Here is a 16,776-nt window from a genome sequence, read left to right on the forward strand (position 1 = left end):
TGTTCTCTCAGGCATTGGCAAACCTACCCTGGGTATTAAACAGCCTATGCTCCCCCTCCCCTCTGCCTGAAAGAAGGAGCGCCCACAGGCTCCCCCTTTGCTGGAGCTCATCCCGGTGAATCATCTTTCCAGACACATCAGGCCTCCAAGTGGAAAATGGCCCCACAGGTTGGCCCACTGCCTTCCACTTGGGGTCAGGAGCCCCCGAGCAGGATCTCCAGGCCCAGGCCCCGGGGTCTGGGACCTGCCTGGCTCCCACACTCCTCCTTTCCAGGAGGGTGACTCATCTCTGCAGGGCCCAGGACAACTCTGGTTGGCATTGCGAGCGGCTGATGAAGTCACATGCTCCTGGGAACCAATCCCCCAGTCGGAGGAGGAGGAAGCAGGCCTGGGGGTGGGAGGGGGGCAAGAAAAGAAACCTAGTTCTGAATTTTAACAATTTATGAAAGAAAATGAGTTGCGCTCACGCTAGCTGTTACTAACTTAGAATGGTGGGGCTGTTTTCACTCCAGTACCTAATAAATAACTTTTGATTTAGTTTCCAGGCATTGACTGCACACTTCAAAGGACCTCCGCAGGGAGGAAATGAGCTTCTCCCTCCGTGCCCTCCACACTCAGGTGTGGACTGAGGTCACCAGCTGGAGGGGTTCACCACGGGTGGGGCCCAGCCGACTCACTGGCCAACTGACAGGCTTCCTGACTTACTGACTGGCTGAAGAGCTGGTCAACTGGCAAGCTAATGGAGAGCCTGACCCCCAGGCTGACAGACAGTGATGGTAGAGCCAGTGAAGTGGCTGGTACATCAGCAAACAGAACGGCCCAACTGATAGTCAAGGGGACTACCGACCAGTCAACAGACCAACAGTCCACTCAGTGACTGCAGGTGGGCTGAGGTTAACCTGCCTGCCTCCCCAAAAGCCGAGATGACCAGCTGACCAAGTGACTGGCAGGCTGATGAATCAACCCACTCGCATACTGGCAGAAGAGTGTGGAAAGGAAAAGAGTACCTGGTGAGGGACCAGCTAAGCAACATAGTAGAAAGGGCCTGACCCAGGGCTCCACGTGATGAGGACTGCTCTCCAGAGGAAGGCCAGAGACAGTAAGAAAGGAGTGTGTGTGGACGCGCACGTGCACTCAGGCCCGCACTCATGCCTGACTCTTTACAGCCCCAGGGACCATAGCCCGCCAGGCTCCTCTGTCCATGGAACTGTCCGGGCAAGAATACTGGGTTGGGTTGCCATCTTCTTCTCCAGGGGATCTTCCCGACCCAGGGATCAAACCCACATCCCTCATGTCTCCTGTGTTGACAGGTGGATTCTTACCAATGTGCCACCTGGGAAGCCCAAGCAGATGCGAAAAAAGACAAAAAACTAAAATGTCCACTACTCAGTGAGGACTCTGAGTAGTGATTAGGTTGGAGGTAACCCAACTTGGTTGATGTCTAGCGTTGCATAAAGAGACTTGGAGACTTCAACCCAAGATCAAGGTATGGTTTTGCTGTTTAGGTATCTCTTGTGATGACTGAGTCAGATAAGCAAATGAGTAAGTAACTTCAGTCATGGCCTCTCTGAAACATCATTCTGACCCTCCTTCTATATTCCCATCAGGAACTCAGCAGACTCATGCGTTCTCCTATAGGTGTAGACATGGGGACATAAAATGCAGTCACAATGCTGTTCTGGTCATAGGATTATGAATGATTATTTTTCCTTTCATTTTCTAATTATATCCTGTAGTGGGGCTGTATTATTTTGCAATGGAAAAATCACATTTACAGTTTTAAAAGAAAAAATAAAACAAATTTAGTCCCTTCCTCTCTCTTGCTCCATACCCAATAAATATTTCTTGATTTAAGGATCCAAGGAGTCTTCAAGACTTGCCTCTTTTTTTTAACTTTTTAATGTCAACATGGTTTACTGAATGCCTCCTAGTCATTTCTCTCTTTTTCCTAGATTACTAGAACCATCTTCACAGCCTTTCTTGTTTAAGTCTGTTCTTTATACAGATACCAAAAGAATTTCCATCACATTCCTCCTTCTCAAGAACTTACAGGGGTTTCCAAGAATTCCTTTGATTATAAACTTCTTTTTCTTAACATAGAATCAAAGGACTTTGAATAATTAGTCCTCTCTCTTGCATACATCTATCCATATCCATCCTAAAACGATTACACACACACGTGCATGCAGAAACAAACACTAGCTCTCGCCTTGTTCTAACTTCTCATCACAGCCTCTCTGAATTCTCAACTCAGTTACACACCTCATAGTTTGCTCTCAGCGGTAATGGAACTCCCACACCTGAGTGGTGCCCATCACTCTGATAAATTCATTCATCTATCAATCAAATGGGCTTCCCTGGTGGCTCAGACAGTAAAGCGTCTGCCTGCAATGAGGGAGACCTAGGTTCGATCCCTGGGTCAGGAAGATCCCCTGGAGAAGGAAATGGCAACCCACTCCAGTACTCTTGCCTGGAAAATTCCATGGATGGAGGAGCCTGATAGGCTACAGTCCATAGGATCGCAAAGAGCTGGACACGACTGAGCAACTTCACTCAAACATCCAATATTTGTCCACTCTTGCAAGTACTATAGAATCTCGAAAGAGAGGAAGAAAGAAAGGTCCTGACATTCATTGAGTGCTTTTATGTATATATTAGATAATTGCACATATAATTATATATCAATTACACATAAATAAACATGTTTATATACAAATACACTACATTAAGTATACACATATATACAAGTATATGTATATTAAAAATAGAATCCTTAATAATGCCAAGGTCAAATTATTTTTAACTCGAGATAATCAAAGTAAAATGATAAATTGCTTACAATTTTCTCAAATGCATTATGCTTTGGGACTTTTGAAAAGATGAAGAAAGCAAGCACCTGCTTGTCTCAAGACATTCTACTTGGCACAAACAAGAATAAGAACCATAAGCAGCCCAACCTAGAAACTTCCCGTGGCTGAAGCTGGGATCCTGGGGCCACCTGCATCTTTCACACCGTTTCAAATGCTAGTTCTACATCCTCTGCAAAGTTCATTTCCTCCTATAAAGTCCCAGCAAGAACACAGGCTTGATGATGGCACATGATGCGGCCTTGGGCAATGCCCCCAGACTCGCTGTTCTTCATTTTTCTGTAAAATGAGAAAAATCATAACTACTGGGTTGGCCAGAAAGCTCATTCAGATTTTTTCATAAGATGGTATGGAAAAAACCCAAACAAACTTTTCGGCCAACCCAATACCTTTCAGAGGTACCATTCTAGTGGATGGTAGATTCTATGAGTGCCATTTTACAGATTATCATGGGCATAAAGATTATGTTAGGTTATTTCCCTCTCTGTGGAAGATACCGTCTGAGTTTGCCTGCTCAGCATCCCTCTCCTCTTCTTCTGGCAGGAACAGTTCTCCTTGGAGAACTGCACCTTTGCCACTCTGAGGCCATACTGACTTAGGGAGAGCTGACTCTACTTCTGGGCTTCTAGAATGGATGCCTGATTAGCCTTGGCTTCTGACCCAAGTGTATCTGATGAAATTCAGTTCTAGGATTTGTATTTGAGCTTCAGGGGAAAGAGTTCTCTTTTTGCAAAGATGCTGAGCTGTTGAGAAATCATTCTGGAACTGAGCAGCTATCCTGCCATCACAAGGGCAGTGCCTGCCTGAAGATGAAGCATACTGGAAGAGAGTGAATTTAAAAAATGGGTGAAGATTGGCTAGATGTCTGACTCCAACCATACCTGCAGCTGCCTACTCCTGTGTTTATGTACCTTTATTAGCTGAAGACGGTTTTAACTAGGTCTGTCTCCTTACACTCTAAAGAGTCCTGACTAACATCTTTTCCAAGGAAGAGCTCTCCACGGACAGAGATATTTGTTATTGTGGTGGGTTGTTTTTATTCTCCAAGAATCCAGTCTATTATGCGTTGGAAGAATCTAGGGAGGAGGCTCAGAGACTCAGGATCTTCCTTGAAATTCTGCTCAGGAAGGGAAGTTAAGAACATTAAGGAAGGGCCCTAAAAGTCTAAGAAATATCAGATTAAAATAATTTCTACCACTTAATCAAGTACTTGTTACATGGCAGACATATTTAAAATGTATTCATTTACTCATTATCTATTTAGCAATGCTTACTGTGTGACAGGCACATACTAGGGAGCCTGCATTCTGGTGGGAGACCTTTGTCTCACCCTGCCAGGTAGGTGCTATGAGCGCCATTTTACAAATTAGGAGAGGCAGAGCTCAGAGAGGAGGAGGGAGTCACCCATAGTCACACCTCTGGACCAGAGTGGATGCCCTTGTCACCACTCCAGGCCGCTCTATTTGTGAACTCTGCCTTCCGGGAGCATCACTCAGTCCCTGCCTTTGCTGAGAGGGAGGGGAGGCAGAGGCCTGTACACAGCTTCTGTCTCAGAGTCAGGACCCACAGCGTCTCAGAGCTCGGCCATGTTTATGTTGCTGCTCAGACAGGCCTGAGTGTGTCTGCCCAAATGGACTGCGAGTTGCGTGAGAGAGGCTGGAGGTTTTGTCTGAGGATCCTCCGACAGCCAGAGGAACTGGCAGAGGGCTGAATTTGGCCACCCTGCCCAGCCTGTGCCTTTTCAGTTCAACCAAGATTCTAAGGGCCAAATCCACCCCACTCCACCCCCATTTGGGGCTGCCACTAATGACAAGATGAAAGTGTCGAGAACCCTGGGTTAGAATGCTATGGCAGTTCCTGGAGCGTCTTACTTGACTCCTCTCTGTCTCATCTTCTCCACCTAAAAGAGTGGGAATAACAGGATCCACCCTCCAGGGCTGTTACAGAGATGGACAAGTCCCTGGAACCGCCAGCAGCACACAGTAGGTCCCGGGTGAGCCCGCGCTGTTTTCCTCTCGCCTGCAGCTGCCTGGCTCGCCTGGGCGCCCTCCTCCGCCCGCCAGCCCAGCCCCCACCCTCCAAGTCAGCCCTAACGACTTTTGCAGCCCATCCCTGGTGGCAGTAGCTGAGAGGCCTCAGCCTCCCAGGGCCCCCAGGCTCTTTAATCAGCCTCTGCAAGGGCTGCAAGTGATTCAGCCTACAAGCCATTCTGTACCGGGCGCAACAACAAACAGGCCTGCAGGGAATCACTTCAGCAGAAAGATGTTGGCATGTCTCTATAGCAACTCAGGGAAAATATTTCACGCAAAAGTCCATCTGCTGTAACATAAAGGGAGTCCCAGCCAATAATTGAGTTATAACGAGTTATAAATTATTCCTAATTTGTGAGCTTTATTTTACCAAACCACAAAATACATATATATATATACACACACACAGTTGTACATGCACATACATACACTATATATATTCTTATTCGTGCGCACAAGCTCATGTGTGTGGTCACGAGACAGCAGTGACACAATGGAACTGGGTCGTCCCATCTCATGGTGCGGACCCATCAGCAGGCAGGACGTTCATCCAGGAGCTGATGGTGTGATCCAAGCCAGTGGACCTCTGTTGCCTCCATGGCCTCTATTAAAGGAGAGACTCAACCTACCATGTTACCTAGGGCTATTATGTGAGCCAGAGCGCGAATCATTGTTCTGGTTTCTCTCAAGGAAAAAATAAAAAATTCTTTTTTGGTTCCTGATGTCCTCATAAAGAGACATTTGTATTGATTCATCAGTATAAAATGCTTTGTAGAGGCTATCAAAGTGGAAAAAACAACGTGATAATTCACATTGTGATGCTTTTAATTTCATGTGTTGTCAACACTTCAAAGTAGACTGGAGCTCTGCTTGGGAAATCTGGGACACTTGTCACACGTTGTATCTAGGCTGCGACTGGCCGCAAGTCCACAGCCTCTTACATGACGCCCACTCTGGCTTCGGATGGCTCCACTTTTTTCTTTTCTTTTTTCTTTACGCTCTGCTTTCTGTTTGCTCTGCAAAACTCCTGTGGCCTGGAAAAAGAAAAATGGTGCTGGTGAGTAGGAGGGAATGGAGTTGAGTGAGCATGAGATATGCAGCTGTCTTCTTCCTGTTAGAGAAACTACTGGTTTCCCAGCCAAGAACCACTTCCGCACCCCTCCCCGCCGCTGCCCCAGGCCACCTTCAGGACACCACATCACCACCCTGATCCCAAGGAAGAGTCACCACCGTGGCACCATCCCTCCAGCTGGACGGCATTGTGCCAAAGGCTTTCACGGTGTCACCTAACCCTGCCTTCCACCCCTTAAGGATGGTGGCATTTTTATACGCATTTTATATGATATTTCCTTTATGACAGGTTGTGAGAGGTGAAGGGAGTTGAATCTGAATTCAAACCCAGTTATGTGTGACTCCACTGCTTCAGCTTCCTCCCACCTGCCTAGAAAGATGCAGAAGAGGCGGACCCCACCCCCTCAAGAGAGAAAATTCAAGGAGTGAACTTCTGCCTCAGAAACATAAAGCAGCCTCAGATACTGTGTATCAACCCAGATCAGCACCCACACGGTGAAGCCTTCCTTGCGTTGTTTCAACTTCCCGACATCTCAAGGCACACAACAGGATAACGCCCATTTTACAGACAAGTATGTTGAGACTCAGAGAGCTCAAGACACTTTCCCAGGATAACACAGCTGGTTAGAGACTGTTAGAGCTGGCCTCGGTAGGCAGAGTGTCAAAACTCACAGTCGGTGAGTCCCCTGGTGCCTCATCCCCTCCATCCGGTGTCCCTCCGCGTTGAGGGTAAGCTGCCGCCGGCCAATCAGTGCCCATCGCCTGCATCTGCGCCTCCCGCGGGGCTGAGAGCAGAGTTGGCCTGGTTTCTTGAGAGCATGTCGATTTGATGCAGCACAGCAGAGGCAGGGCCCCAGCAGAAAGGTCAGCAAGGGGAAGAGGGCAGGAACACCCTGTGAGCAGATCTGGAGAAGAAATGGAAAGTGAAATACTTGGAAAGTAACTTCGGCTGGCCTGCAGGAAAGTGTGTCGGGATGTTTCCGAAGGCCTGGATGAGCAAGCCTTTCCCCCACCCACCCCCACGCCTCGCCAGAGGGGCAGGGGTGTGTGCAGAAATCTCGGTGGAGCTGCTTCTGGCTTGATTCTCTGGGGTTCAGGTCACTTCCAGGGAGTATATCTGAGGAGCCAGGAGATGGTCTTCCTGAGGCCCCTGCAGCTCCTACCCTCTTAACCGTCACCTCCACAAACCCTCCCACACAGCCCCTGGCCTCCAGGAAGGGCTACAGCTTCAGCTGCAGAATCCTAGGTCCCCACCAACCAAATCTTTCCCTGGGAGCCCAGAAAGGCCCTCCCCGCCAGGGTGACTGATTCGGGATCAGCATCCAAGACCTTCCATCAGTCCTGTTGAGTTGGGGCCTTGGAATGCGGAGTCTGCAGCTGCAGAGAAAGCCACAATTGTCCACTGAGTACGTTTGCAAGAACAGCCCCATGACAGCCTCAGCCTCAGGCATGATGAGGATGAGTGGGTCAGGAAATTTCGCTCAACAGACCAGACCCCTCATCTGGCTCATTTTTCTCTTCTTTATGTCTCACTTTCTTGCTTGCTTTTTTTCTCCCTTAAGCTTTAGAAGAATGAGTACACCTTTCAAAAGCCAAATCATAGCAGCCCTCTGTGTAGTTGGATCTCCAGGGCTGAGCTTGTCCGTAAGCTGCTCTGTTGCGAGTGAGGGTAGGAGCTGGGCCCAGGAAGACCCAGGTGTCCCGGTTCTCCCGCCTGAGTGCAAGAGGCCATTTCAGGATCTCTGGGGCTGGCTGAGAATCCACTCCCTGAGGGTGAGCCAAAGGCAGGGCCTCCACTGACCTCTGCCCTCCCTCAACCCAGCCAGAAAAGAACAATCCAGAGCACCGCGGGAAGTCCTTAGGTTAAGCAAAGCCAAAACTCCAAAAGCTCCCATGCAAACACTGGAGGGCCCAAGCCAGATCTTTTGCATGGGGGCTTTGCCTACAGTTAGCAGGGGCTTGGAGAGGCAGTGAGGCTGAACACCCTCTCCTCACTCGCCCTTGCTCCCCCACCCCAGCCTGGGTCTCCATTACCTCTGAATTTTCAGCCAGGTTCTGTCATCAGAAGCTGCCCTCAAGTGGCAGAAAGACACTCAGGAGTCACAGAGCAGACCTCTTGTGGGAGGTGGTGGCATGGAGTGGCTGAGAGCCTGGAGTCAGACAGTTCTTGCTTTAAAACCATTTATTCACCCTTAGGAGCCTCAGTTTCCTTATCTGTAAAATGGGGGAACGGGGAACTTCTCTGGTGGCCCTAGTGGTAAAGAACCTGTCTGCCAGTGCAGGAGATGTAAGAGACACGGGTTCGATCCCTGGGTTGGGAAGATCCCCTGGAGGAGGGCATAACAACTCACTCCAGTATTCTTGCCTGGAGAATCCCATGAACAGAGGACCCTGGCAGCCTGCAGTCCATAGGGTCAGAAAGAATCAGACTCGACTGAAGCAACTTGGCATGCACGCACCAGTGGTTAAGACTTCAATACAGGGGGCACAGGTTTGACTCTTGTTCAGAGAACTAAGATCCCACATGCTGAGTGGTGCAGCCAAAAAAAAAGTGGGGACAAGAACCTCACTCATCTCATGGAGTGTGTATAAGGGCAAAATGAGATGATGTGGGTGAAGCACTGAGAACTTAGCATTCTGTTCCGAAAATGATAGGTGTCCTATTTTGTTGCTGTTATTGTTACCATTTCAACTCTGGCTCTGAGATACAGTGCATGCGTGTCCACAAAGAGGGGTGCGCGTGCACACACACACAAACACACAGACACACAGAGCAGCCAGTCAAGGAGCATCCTGAGGGCATAGCCTACATCTCTCTATTGTCATAGGACCGAAAGTTGGATAGGATGTCGGAAAATATCTGAGGCCAGAGGGGAGACATGTCTGGCCGTCGTCACTGACCGCCATGTGGCGGAGCAGGACTGGAATGCAGTCCTTATTTCTTTAGATTCCCTCTCCTCATTTATCACATACTCAGCAAATATTTATGCTGACCACCCCCTTGGTGTCAAAGCCTGGCTGGGCCTAGGGCTATGGGAGTGAGGAAGATGATTCCTGCACACACGGAGCTTGCACCCACGCTCCCGACACCATTGTGCGTCTCCCTGGCTCTCTAGACTAAACTCCCATCCCGTGCAGCCTGGTAATCCCAGTGAACTCAATGCACAGGCTGCTTTAGCCCAGCCTCGGGTCTCAACCTCGTTTCCCTCCATGGTTAGTGGGCTCCCTGAGGGCAGACCCCTGGCTCCACTTGTTCTGGACAGGACACTCCCATGTTGCAGCCCAGACCACCCTGAGTCATGTTCTTCTGCACAGGAGTCTGTATTTCCCTATTAGACCCTGCAGGCAGAGGTCTCTTCTGAGCCATGGCAGTGCACAGCAGAGACCAGACTCAGTAAACGGTGGTTGGATGAATGATGAATGAGACAAGGTCAGTAATTCATTTGTTCATTTATTCATTCACCACACATGTACCCTGAATCTACTCTGTGCCAGGCTCTGGGATACAGAAATGAGGGAGACAGAGTCCCTGAACTCAAAGAGGCACAGTAAACAGATATGAACAATGGTAGATGTGTGCAGGGCCAGTGCGGCCCAGAGGAGGGTGGGGTCAGTTCTCCTGGCGGGTGAGGACAGGCAATAAACTGAGTGACCCCAGGCGAGGTCTGGATGGGCAAGCTCGCCAGGTAGACAAGCAAAGAGCAGGCTCTCTAGGCAGAGGGACCCACATGTGAAAAGGCCTGGAAGTGTGACGTACTTTAGGAAACCTCAGCATTAGCATTTTGCTTTGGTATATTATTAGCCTCACTTTTTTCTTTTAGTTCCTCTTCACTTCATGGGGTTGCAAAGAGTCGGACACGACTGAGCGACTGAACTGAACTGAACTGAACTGAGCCTCACTTTTCAGAAGAGAAAACCGAGGCACAGAGAAGGAAAGTAATTTGTCCCCAGGGTCTGAGAGCTATTTAGTAATCAACTTTATTGACAGAGAGAAGATAACTAACCAGGTCACAGGGATCAAGGCACTGAACCCCATCCTGAAGTCATGGGAGCCCCTGAAAGATTTTGAGCAGGGAATGTCCTGATCTGTTTTGGTGCTTTTGATAGTCTCTTCTGGGACAATGAGGAGAATGTACTCAAGGTAGATTCATGTCTTGCACGTAAACAAAGACAAATTAATAGAGGCACTTCACCATGGCAGAAACACAAATTCCTATCAGCAAGAGAGTGGGTAAGCAAACAATGCTATATACACACAGTGGAATATTATTCAGCAGTGCAAATGAATGACCTACAGATGCAGGCAATAATATGGCTGAGTCTTGACATATTAGTTGGTGGTTGCTGCGTTAACAAACCACAACAAACTTAGTGGCTTAAATACCTATTATTTATTTAATGCACAATTAAATAAATGGTAGGCATTTTAGGCTGGGCTCAGCTGGGGCAGAACTTCTGGTCTTAGCTGGGCTTCCTCATGAGTCCCTGCTCAGCAGAGAGTCAGCTAGGAGGTTTGGCTTTTGAGGGTTGATAAGCTCTCAGCTAGGGGGCTGGTGGTAAATGGGCCACATGTCTCTTAATGTCCAATAAGCTAGCTCAGACTTGCTCACGGGGCTACGGAAATTTCCATGAGAATGAAGGATAGCACAAATCCTCTTAATGCCTAAACTCAGACGTGGCATTATGCCACATTATATTAGCCAAAATAATATATAAGGCCCACCTAGACTTAAAAGGTGGGGCAATTTACTCCACCTCTTGATGCTTCCATTGCATCGAGTCACATTGCAGAGGGGATGTGGCAGCACAGAGAGGAGCAATCGCAGCCGCATTTGCAAACAGTGGACCCTGCTCGGCAGGATGACGCTGAGTGAAAAGAGTCATTCCCAGAGATTACATACAAAATGATATCCTTTTAATAGTATTTGAAATTAGGCTCTAGGAGCGCACATAGATGAAGAAATGTTGTATTAAAAAGGAAGTAATAAACCGACAGACATAGGATGCAGGATGATGGCCCCTTCAGAAGGCAGAAGGCAAGGAGGTGGGATAGAAAGAAAGAAAGGTGGTGCTAAGTCGCTTCTGACTCTTGCGTCCCATGAACCGTACAGCCTGTCAGGCTCCTCTACTCGTGGGATTCTCCAGGCGAGATACTGAAGTAGGTTGCCATTTCCTTCTCCAGGCGAACTTCCCGACCCGGGAATTGAACCCAAGTCTCTCGCCTTGCAGGCAGATGCTTTACCGACTGAGCTACATGGGAAGGGATAGAGGAATAATGCATTTGGCTTTTTGTCTTCGGCCAAGCTGTGTAGCATGCAGGATTTAGTTCCCCATCCAGGGATCAAACCCATGCCCCCCGCATTGGGAGCACAGAGTCTTAATCACTGGACGGCCAGGGAAGTCCTGGAATAATGCACTTGGAATGCACATTATTGTCAAGATTGTAGCCATTATTTTCATTATTAAAAATGACACTTTCGAAAAAGTGAGCCATATGAAAATCAGATTACGATCAGTCAAGTTGTGCATACTTGAGATCAAGAAAGAGAGGAAGTGAGGTGGAGAGAGGGGGCTGGGCCAGGACAGGCGGCTCAGAGGACCCCATGCCTGTGGGGAGTCTCTCAGACAAGGGTGAAGAGAAAGACAGAGGATCAAGAATTATTTCTGGAACCCTGGCCTGAGTGCCTCGGTGATGGGGCCATCTCTGAGGGCATAGAAGAGGACAGCTTGGAGAGAACCAAGAGTTGTGCTTAGGGAACGTCGAGTTCAAATGCATGAAGGTCCAGGAAGCCAGGTCCCCCAGGCTGCTGGTTTTCTGGAACTTGGGAGAACAGTCAGCAGCCTGCACACATCTAAGATGGAGACTGTCCGGAAAGCACTGGGTTACATCAGGGTGGAAGGCCTCCCTTCAGCTGAGAGCCACCCCCAGCTGCCTGGCCTTGGCGAAGCCCTCGCCTCACCCAGCCCTTCCTGACAGCTCCTCGGGGCACGTCCACAGCCAGGTTCCCTTCTCAGCAGTTAGGCCTCCACCCTGAAACCTCGGGCCAAGAGAGCAAGCTTGGGGTTGTGGCTGAGGGGGCCCCGGCAGCAGTCTACCCCGCCAACCCCGGCAAGGCCAATGGGACCCTAGAGGGGGCTGGATGTTTGTGCAGATGACATGTTTATGACCCAGCCTCTCCTTACTCATGCTTTTGGCTTCCCCTTGCTGATTTTGGTTGGGTGGATCCCAGTTCTGCTGCTGGATTTGGGAGCCTTGGGGCTGGGGCTGAACAGAGCTTCCTTTAACGATTCCAACCCAGGATGGTTCCAGCCCCTTCCCCCCCATCCCCCTAGACTTCATATTTTCCCACACCCAACTTTATTACAGAATGTTAGCATCTCAGAGCTTGAAAGGGCCTCGAGCATCATTGATACAGTGCCTCCTTTTCTGGATGGAGAAACTGAGGCCCAGAGGGAGGAAGGGACTTGCCCAAGGTCACCCAAGCAGGTAGGGACAGAAGATTCAGACGTCCAGCCATGTAGCTCATGGCTCTGAAACCACCCTCCAAACATCAGCTTCCTTGGTTGCTGTTTTGTTTGGGACAGGACCGTTCAGCTTTTTCGAGCTTGCCACAGTAACTTTCTCCTCTCCCAGGGAGGCAGCAGACAGTGACGGACTCTCTGCTTTTACAGTTTAATTCCATAGGAAATTGGAAATAGCCTGTCAGAGGTGTCCGGGTGGCCCGGCTGCCCCGCCCCACCTGGCCGCCAGAGTGCCCGCTTCTCCCTGCTCCCTGGCTTGGGGGCCGTTGTTGGAAGCTCTTCCGAGGGCTCCTGTGGGTTCTTTCCCTGCTTCTCCTCCCAGGGCACGATGCTAGCACAGAGCAGCCAGGTCTGGCTGGGGCTCTCCACTCTGACATTTATCTCCTGCAGTCTCTGATGCTGCGCTCCAGCCTGCTTCAGTGTCATCTCCTATCCTGAGGTCCCAGGGAAATTGGAGGAAGGGGCTCTCGGCCCTCCTTTGGGAAATCAGGGCCACCAGGATCCCTTGAGGGTTCCTGCATTATGCTCCCAGGACTCATCACTTTCCCTGGATTCCTGAGACTGCAGTGGGTGACACTTACATCCTCCCTTCTCTGGGTGTCCCCTGCACTTGCGACATTGTGCCAGCATCTCCATCCTCCTCAAGATCCAGCCCGGAAGCTTCAGGAGGTCAGTATCGCCGTCGCACAGTCACTAGAGAAGCAAGTCTCCGGCATCGCATACCTGGATTGAACCCCAGAACCACTGCTCTTGAACTCTGTGATTTTGGACAAATTGCTTCACTTTGCTATACCTTGGTTTTCTCATCTATAAAGTAAGGGTGATGATTACAGCACTAAATATATAGGGTTGTTGTGAGGATTACATGGCATAGCACATACAAAGCATTCAATAAACTTTCAAATGTTAATACTCTGTTTTAGCATCCTTCTCATCCAGCCCCTTGGGGCTATGAGAGACAATAAGTACTTGTGAACTGGCCCTTTAAACAAGTGGTGGAAAATATGAAAAACAGGCAGTCTGTAGCTTCCTGGGTGCTATTCCGTGAAGTGACTCTCCACTGAGGTTTGTCATGTACAGACACTGTGCTTGGGGCTGGCGACACAGTGGCAAGCAAGATGCACACAGTCCCCGTCCTCCTCGCGTTTGCATTCTGTGAGGAGGAGGTGAGTAACGGAGAGCCGCCAGTATGGTGAGCGGGGGCCGTGGCATAGGTGAGCTCAGGCCCAGGGGAGGCACGCCTCACCCAGATGCAGTGTCAGGGAGAGGAGAGGATTCCGCAGAGGGGACCTTACAGATGAGCAGGGATGAGTGTGTGTGTGTGCACATGCATTTCAGGGATGGGATGAAGTGTCCCAGAGGGAGCAAGACCCAGTGAAGGAACTGCAGAGTCCTTACTGGGGCTGGAGTGAGGAGCAGGAGGAGAAAGATGAAGCTGGAGGAGTGGGGGAAAGCCAGGTCGTGCAGGCATTCTAGATTTGTCCCAAAGGCACTGGGGAGCCTTTGAAGGGTATAGAGTAGGGGGGTGACAAAGGGAGATCTGCCTTTTAGGTTGCCTACACAGGGAGGTCGATGGACTGAAGGAGTCGGTCCCAAAGGCAGGGAGACATGCGCTGAGGCCACTGCAGTGACGAGGCGCTGGCAGACGTGAGATGCAGCTGTCTTTAGGATGACATTTTAAGGCCACTCCAAAACTGGCCCACTGCACATTGCCCATTGTCCCTCTTGCTAAAACTGAGAATCAAAGGAGAGCCGTGGGCCTGGACTTGTCAAGTATAAGGTACAGTGTGTGTGGGGGGGGAGTTGTTATGATAGGGATTGTTAGTGATTCATTTTCTGGACACACCACAGGAACTTGCTGGTGGACTCATGAGCAGCAGCTTCTCCTTGAGAGAGGCCCAGGGATTTGTTTCAGTTGCCATGAAAGGATCTTGACCCCTGCAGTGGGGGCACACAGATGAACCCCACGCCACACCTCCAGCCATACGTCTTCACTGCCTTGCCCCAAGCGGCTTCTGGTGGAAGCACACACCCACACCCATCTCAGCTTGTTTCTTTCTCATTGTATTCCAGACATTACATATAAAGAGCAGACTGCACTTCTCTTTGTTTATTTCAGAAGAAGTCAGTCTTCACTGCTTCTAATACACAATGTCTGGAATACAATAAGAAATACAACTAAAAAATTATAACACCTGAAACATATAATGTTGTATTAACCTCAATCAAAAAAATTATAACACATCTAAAAAAGCAGGGTGACTGAAAAACTATAACAAAGAGAAAACATAATCAATAGAAACAGACCCACAAAGGGTAGTTATTGAAAGTGCAGATAAAGACTTCAGAACAACTACTTCAAGTACATTTAAAATTTTAGAGGTAAAAAGGTGATGAGATTAGGATCTCTGCAGACAATTATAAACTCTCAAAAATAGCAAAGTGTAAATTCTGGAACTAAAATATGTGAAATTAAAAATAGATTAGATAAAATTAACAGCAGATTAGTCAGAACAAAAGACCACACAACTTGAATACAGGTAAATTGAAGTTGTTCAAAGTGAGGTACAAAGAGAAAAAGAATTGATAAAAATAAAACATCAGTAATAATGATGTTTAATAAAGTGAAATAGTATGAAGCAGTCTAAAATATGTATAATTCAAGTCCCAGAAGGAGAGGAAAGAGAAAATGTGGCCTAAGAAATATTTGAAGAATTAGTGGTCAAAATTTTTCAAATTTGATTTTTAAAGAAACCAACCTACAGACCCAAGAAGCCCAATAAGCATAAGAAAGATTTTTTAAATGTCATAGTAAAATTCCTGAAAAATGAAAGATAAAATCTTAGAAAGAGTTAGAGGAAGAGAAGTGTACAATAGCAATGAGGATAAGAATAATAACTGGTTTGCCACCAGAAATAATGTAAGTAACAAGCAATTTTTGAAACATTTTCAAAGTACTGAGGTGAGAAAAACCTATCAACCTATAATTCTATATCCAGAGAACATATCCTTCAAAACTAAAGGCAAAATAATAACATGTTCAGATAACAGAAAGTGAGAGAATGTGTAACTCACAGATAGAACTAAAAAAAATCATTGCTAAAGAAAGTCTCTGGGCTGAAGAGAAATGGTATTAGATTGAAAGTTGGATGGAAATGGAAATGTAGCAATGGAAAGTATCAGGAAAAATAAGTATATAAGTATAAAAGTTTATTTTTGGATTTACTTACAACTGACAGTGTATGTAAAATAATGCATGGTGGGGTGTCCAATATATAATAGAAATAAAATATATGAAAATAATAGTAAACAGGAGTAACAGAAGCCTATTTTTGTAAGGTTTTTTATTTTAAGCATAGAGTTTTATATTGTTAATTGAAGAATTGTGATGTACTAAAATTCACCTTTCACTCTCTAGAGCAAGCTAACAAAAAAGTAAAACTGCATAGATAAAAATCCAATAGAGGATATTCACAGGAATAATAAAAATTTCTTGATTAAAGTTTTAAAAGGCAGAAAAGGAAAACCAGAGGAACAAAAACCTGATGAGATAAATAGAAAACAAATAGCAGGATGTTGTTTAAGCCCAATTACACAATGGCCACATCAAATGTAAATGAGATAAGCACTCCCATTAAAAGACTGACTTTGATCGAGATAGAATGACAGGAACTGTCTTTACTTTCCCACGGAAATAAACAGCATATGAAAACTATTTTCAAAAAAAAGAAAACTATTTTCAAGACAGCCAACAGCATCAACAGAGAACAGCGATTCCTGAGAGTGGGAAAAATATACAAAATATGAATATACCAAATACAAATATACAAAATACAAATATACCAAATACAAATATACAAAATAATACAACTGCCCCGCTTGTGCACTGAGAGAGAGTTTCTAGACTGCAGTGGAGGAAGGAGGAGCCGGAAGATTCCCTGAGCTGGAGACACAGCTAAGAGCAAAGGTTCCTAGAATCTGATAAAACTAAGTATTAAGAGGTATTACACAGAAAGAGAATTCTGGAGACCCATAGAGGGGTCTCATGTCTTTAACAGAGAACTGATAAGCCTATGTGTATAAGGAAGCTACTTAAGGCCAGAGAAAGAACCTCTCAAAAGGATCAGAGGGAACAGTACCCAGAGCTCAAAAGAGCTACTAATAGTGACCATTTTCACCCGTTAGATTGAAAAACCTCATAGTTCAAGGTGTAGAATACTCTAAAGGTTATTACTTCTGTGGGAGGTAGGGGATAATTAGCCCTAAAAGAAATACTCCTGTCATCC

At 47.3% G+C, this 16,776-nt stretch overlaps 1 long non-coding RNA gene across 1 annotated transcript in view; it reads right to left on the reverse strand.

The window, feature by feature from the left end:
- Positions 1-5,244: 5,244 nt before the first annotated feature.
- LOC120879681 overlaps positions 5,245-16,776 on the reverse strand; it is a 79,830-nt gene continuing 68,298 nt past the window's right edge. Inside the window, exons 3-4 of the long non-coding RNA XR_005724853.1 lie at positions 6,641-6,873; positions 5,245-5,931 (exon numbers count right to left, since the gene is read on the reverse strand). This is a non-coding gene — a long non-coding RNA (uncharacterized LOC120879681). The remainder of the gene's footprint in view (positions 5,932-6,640; positions 6,874-16,776) is intronic.

Source organism: Oryx dammah, unplaced genomic scaffold, assembly GCF_014754425.2.
Source record: "Oryx dammah isolate SB20612 unplaced genomic scaffold, SCBI_Odam_1.1 HiC_scaffold_20, whole genome shotgun sequence".
In the NCBI taxonomy this organism is placed as follows: Eukaryota; Metazoa; Chordata; class Mammalia; order Artiodactyla; family Bovidae; genus Oryx; species Oryx dammah.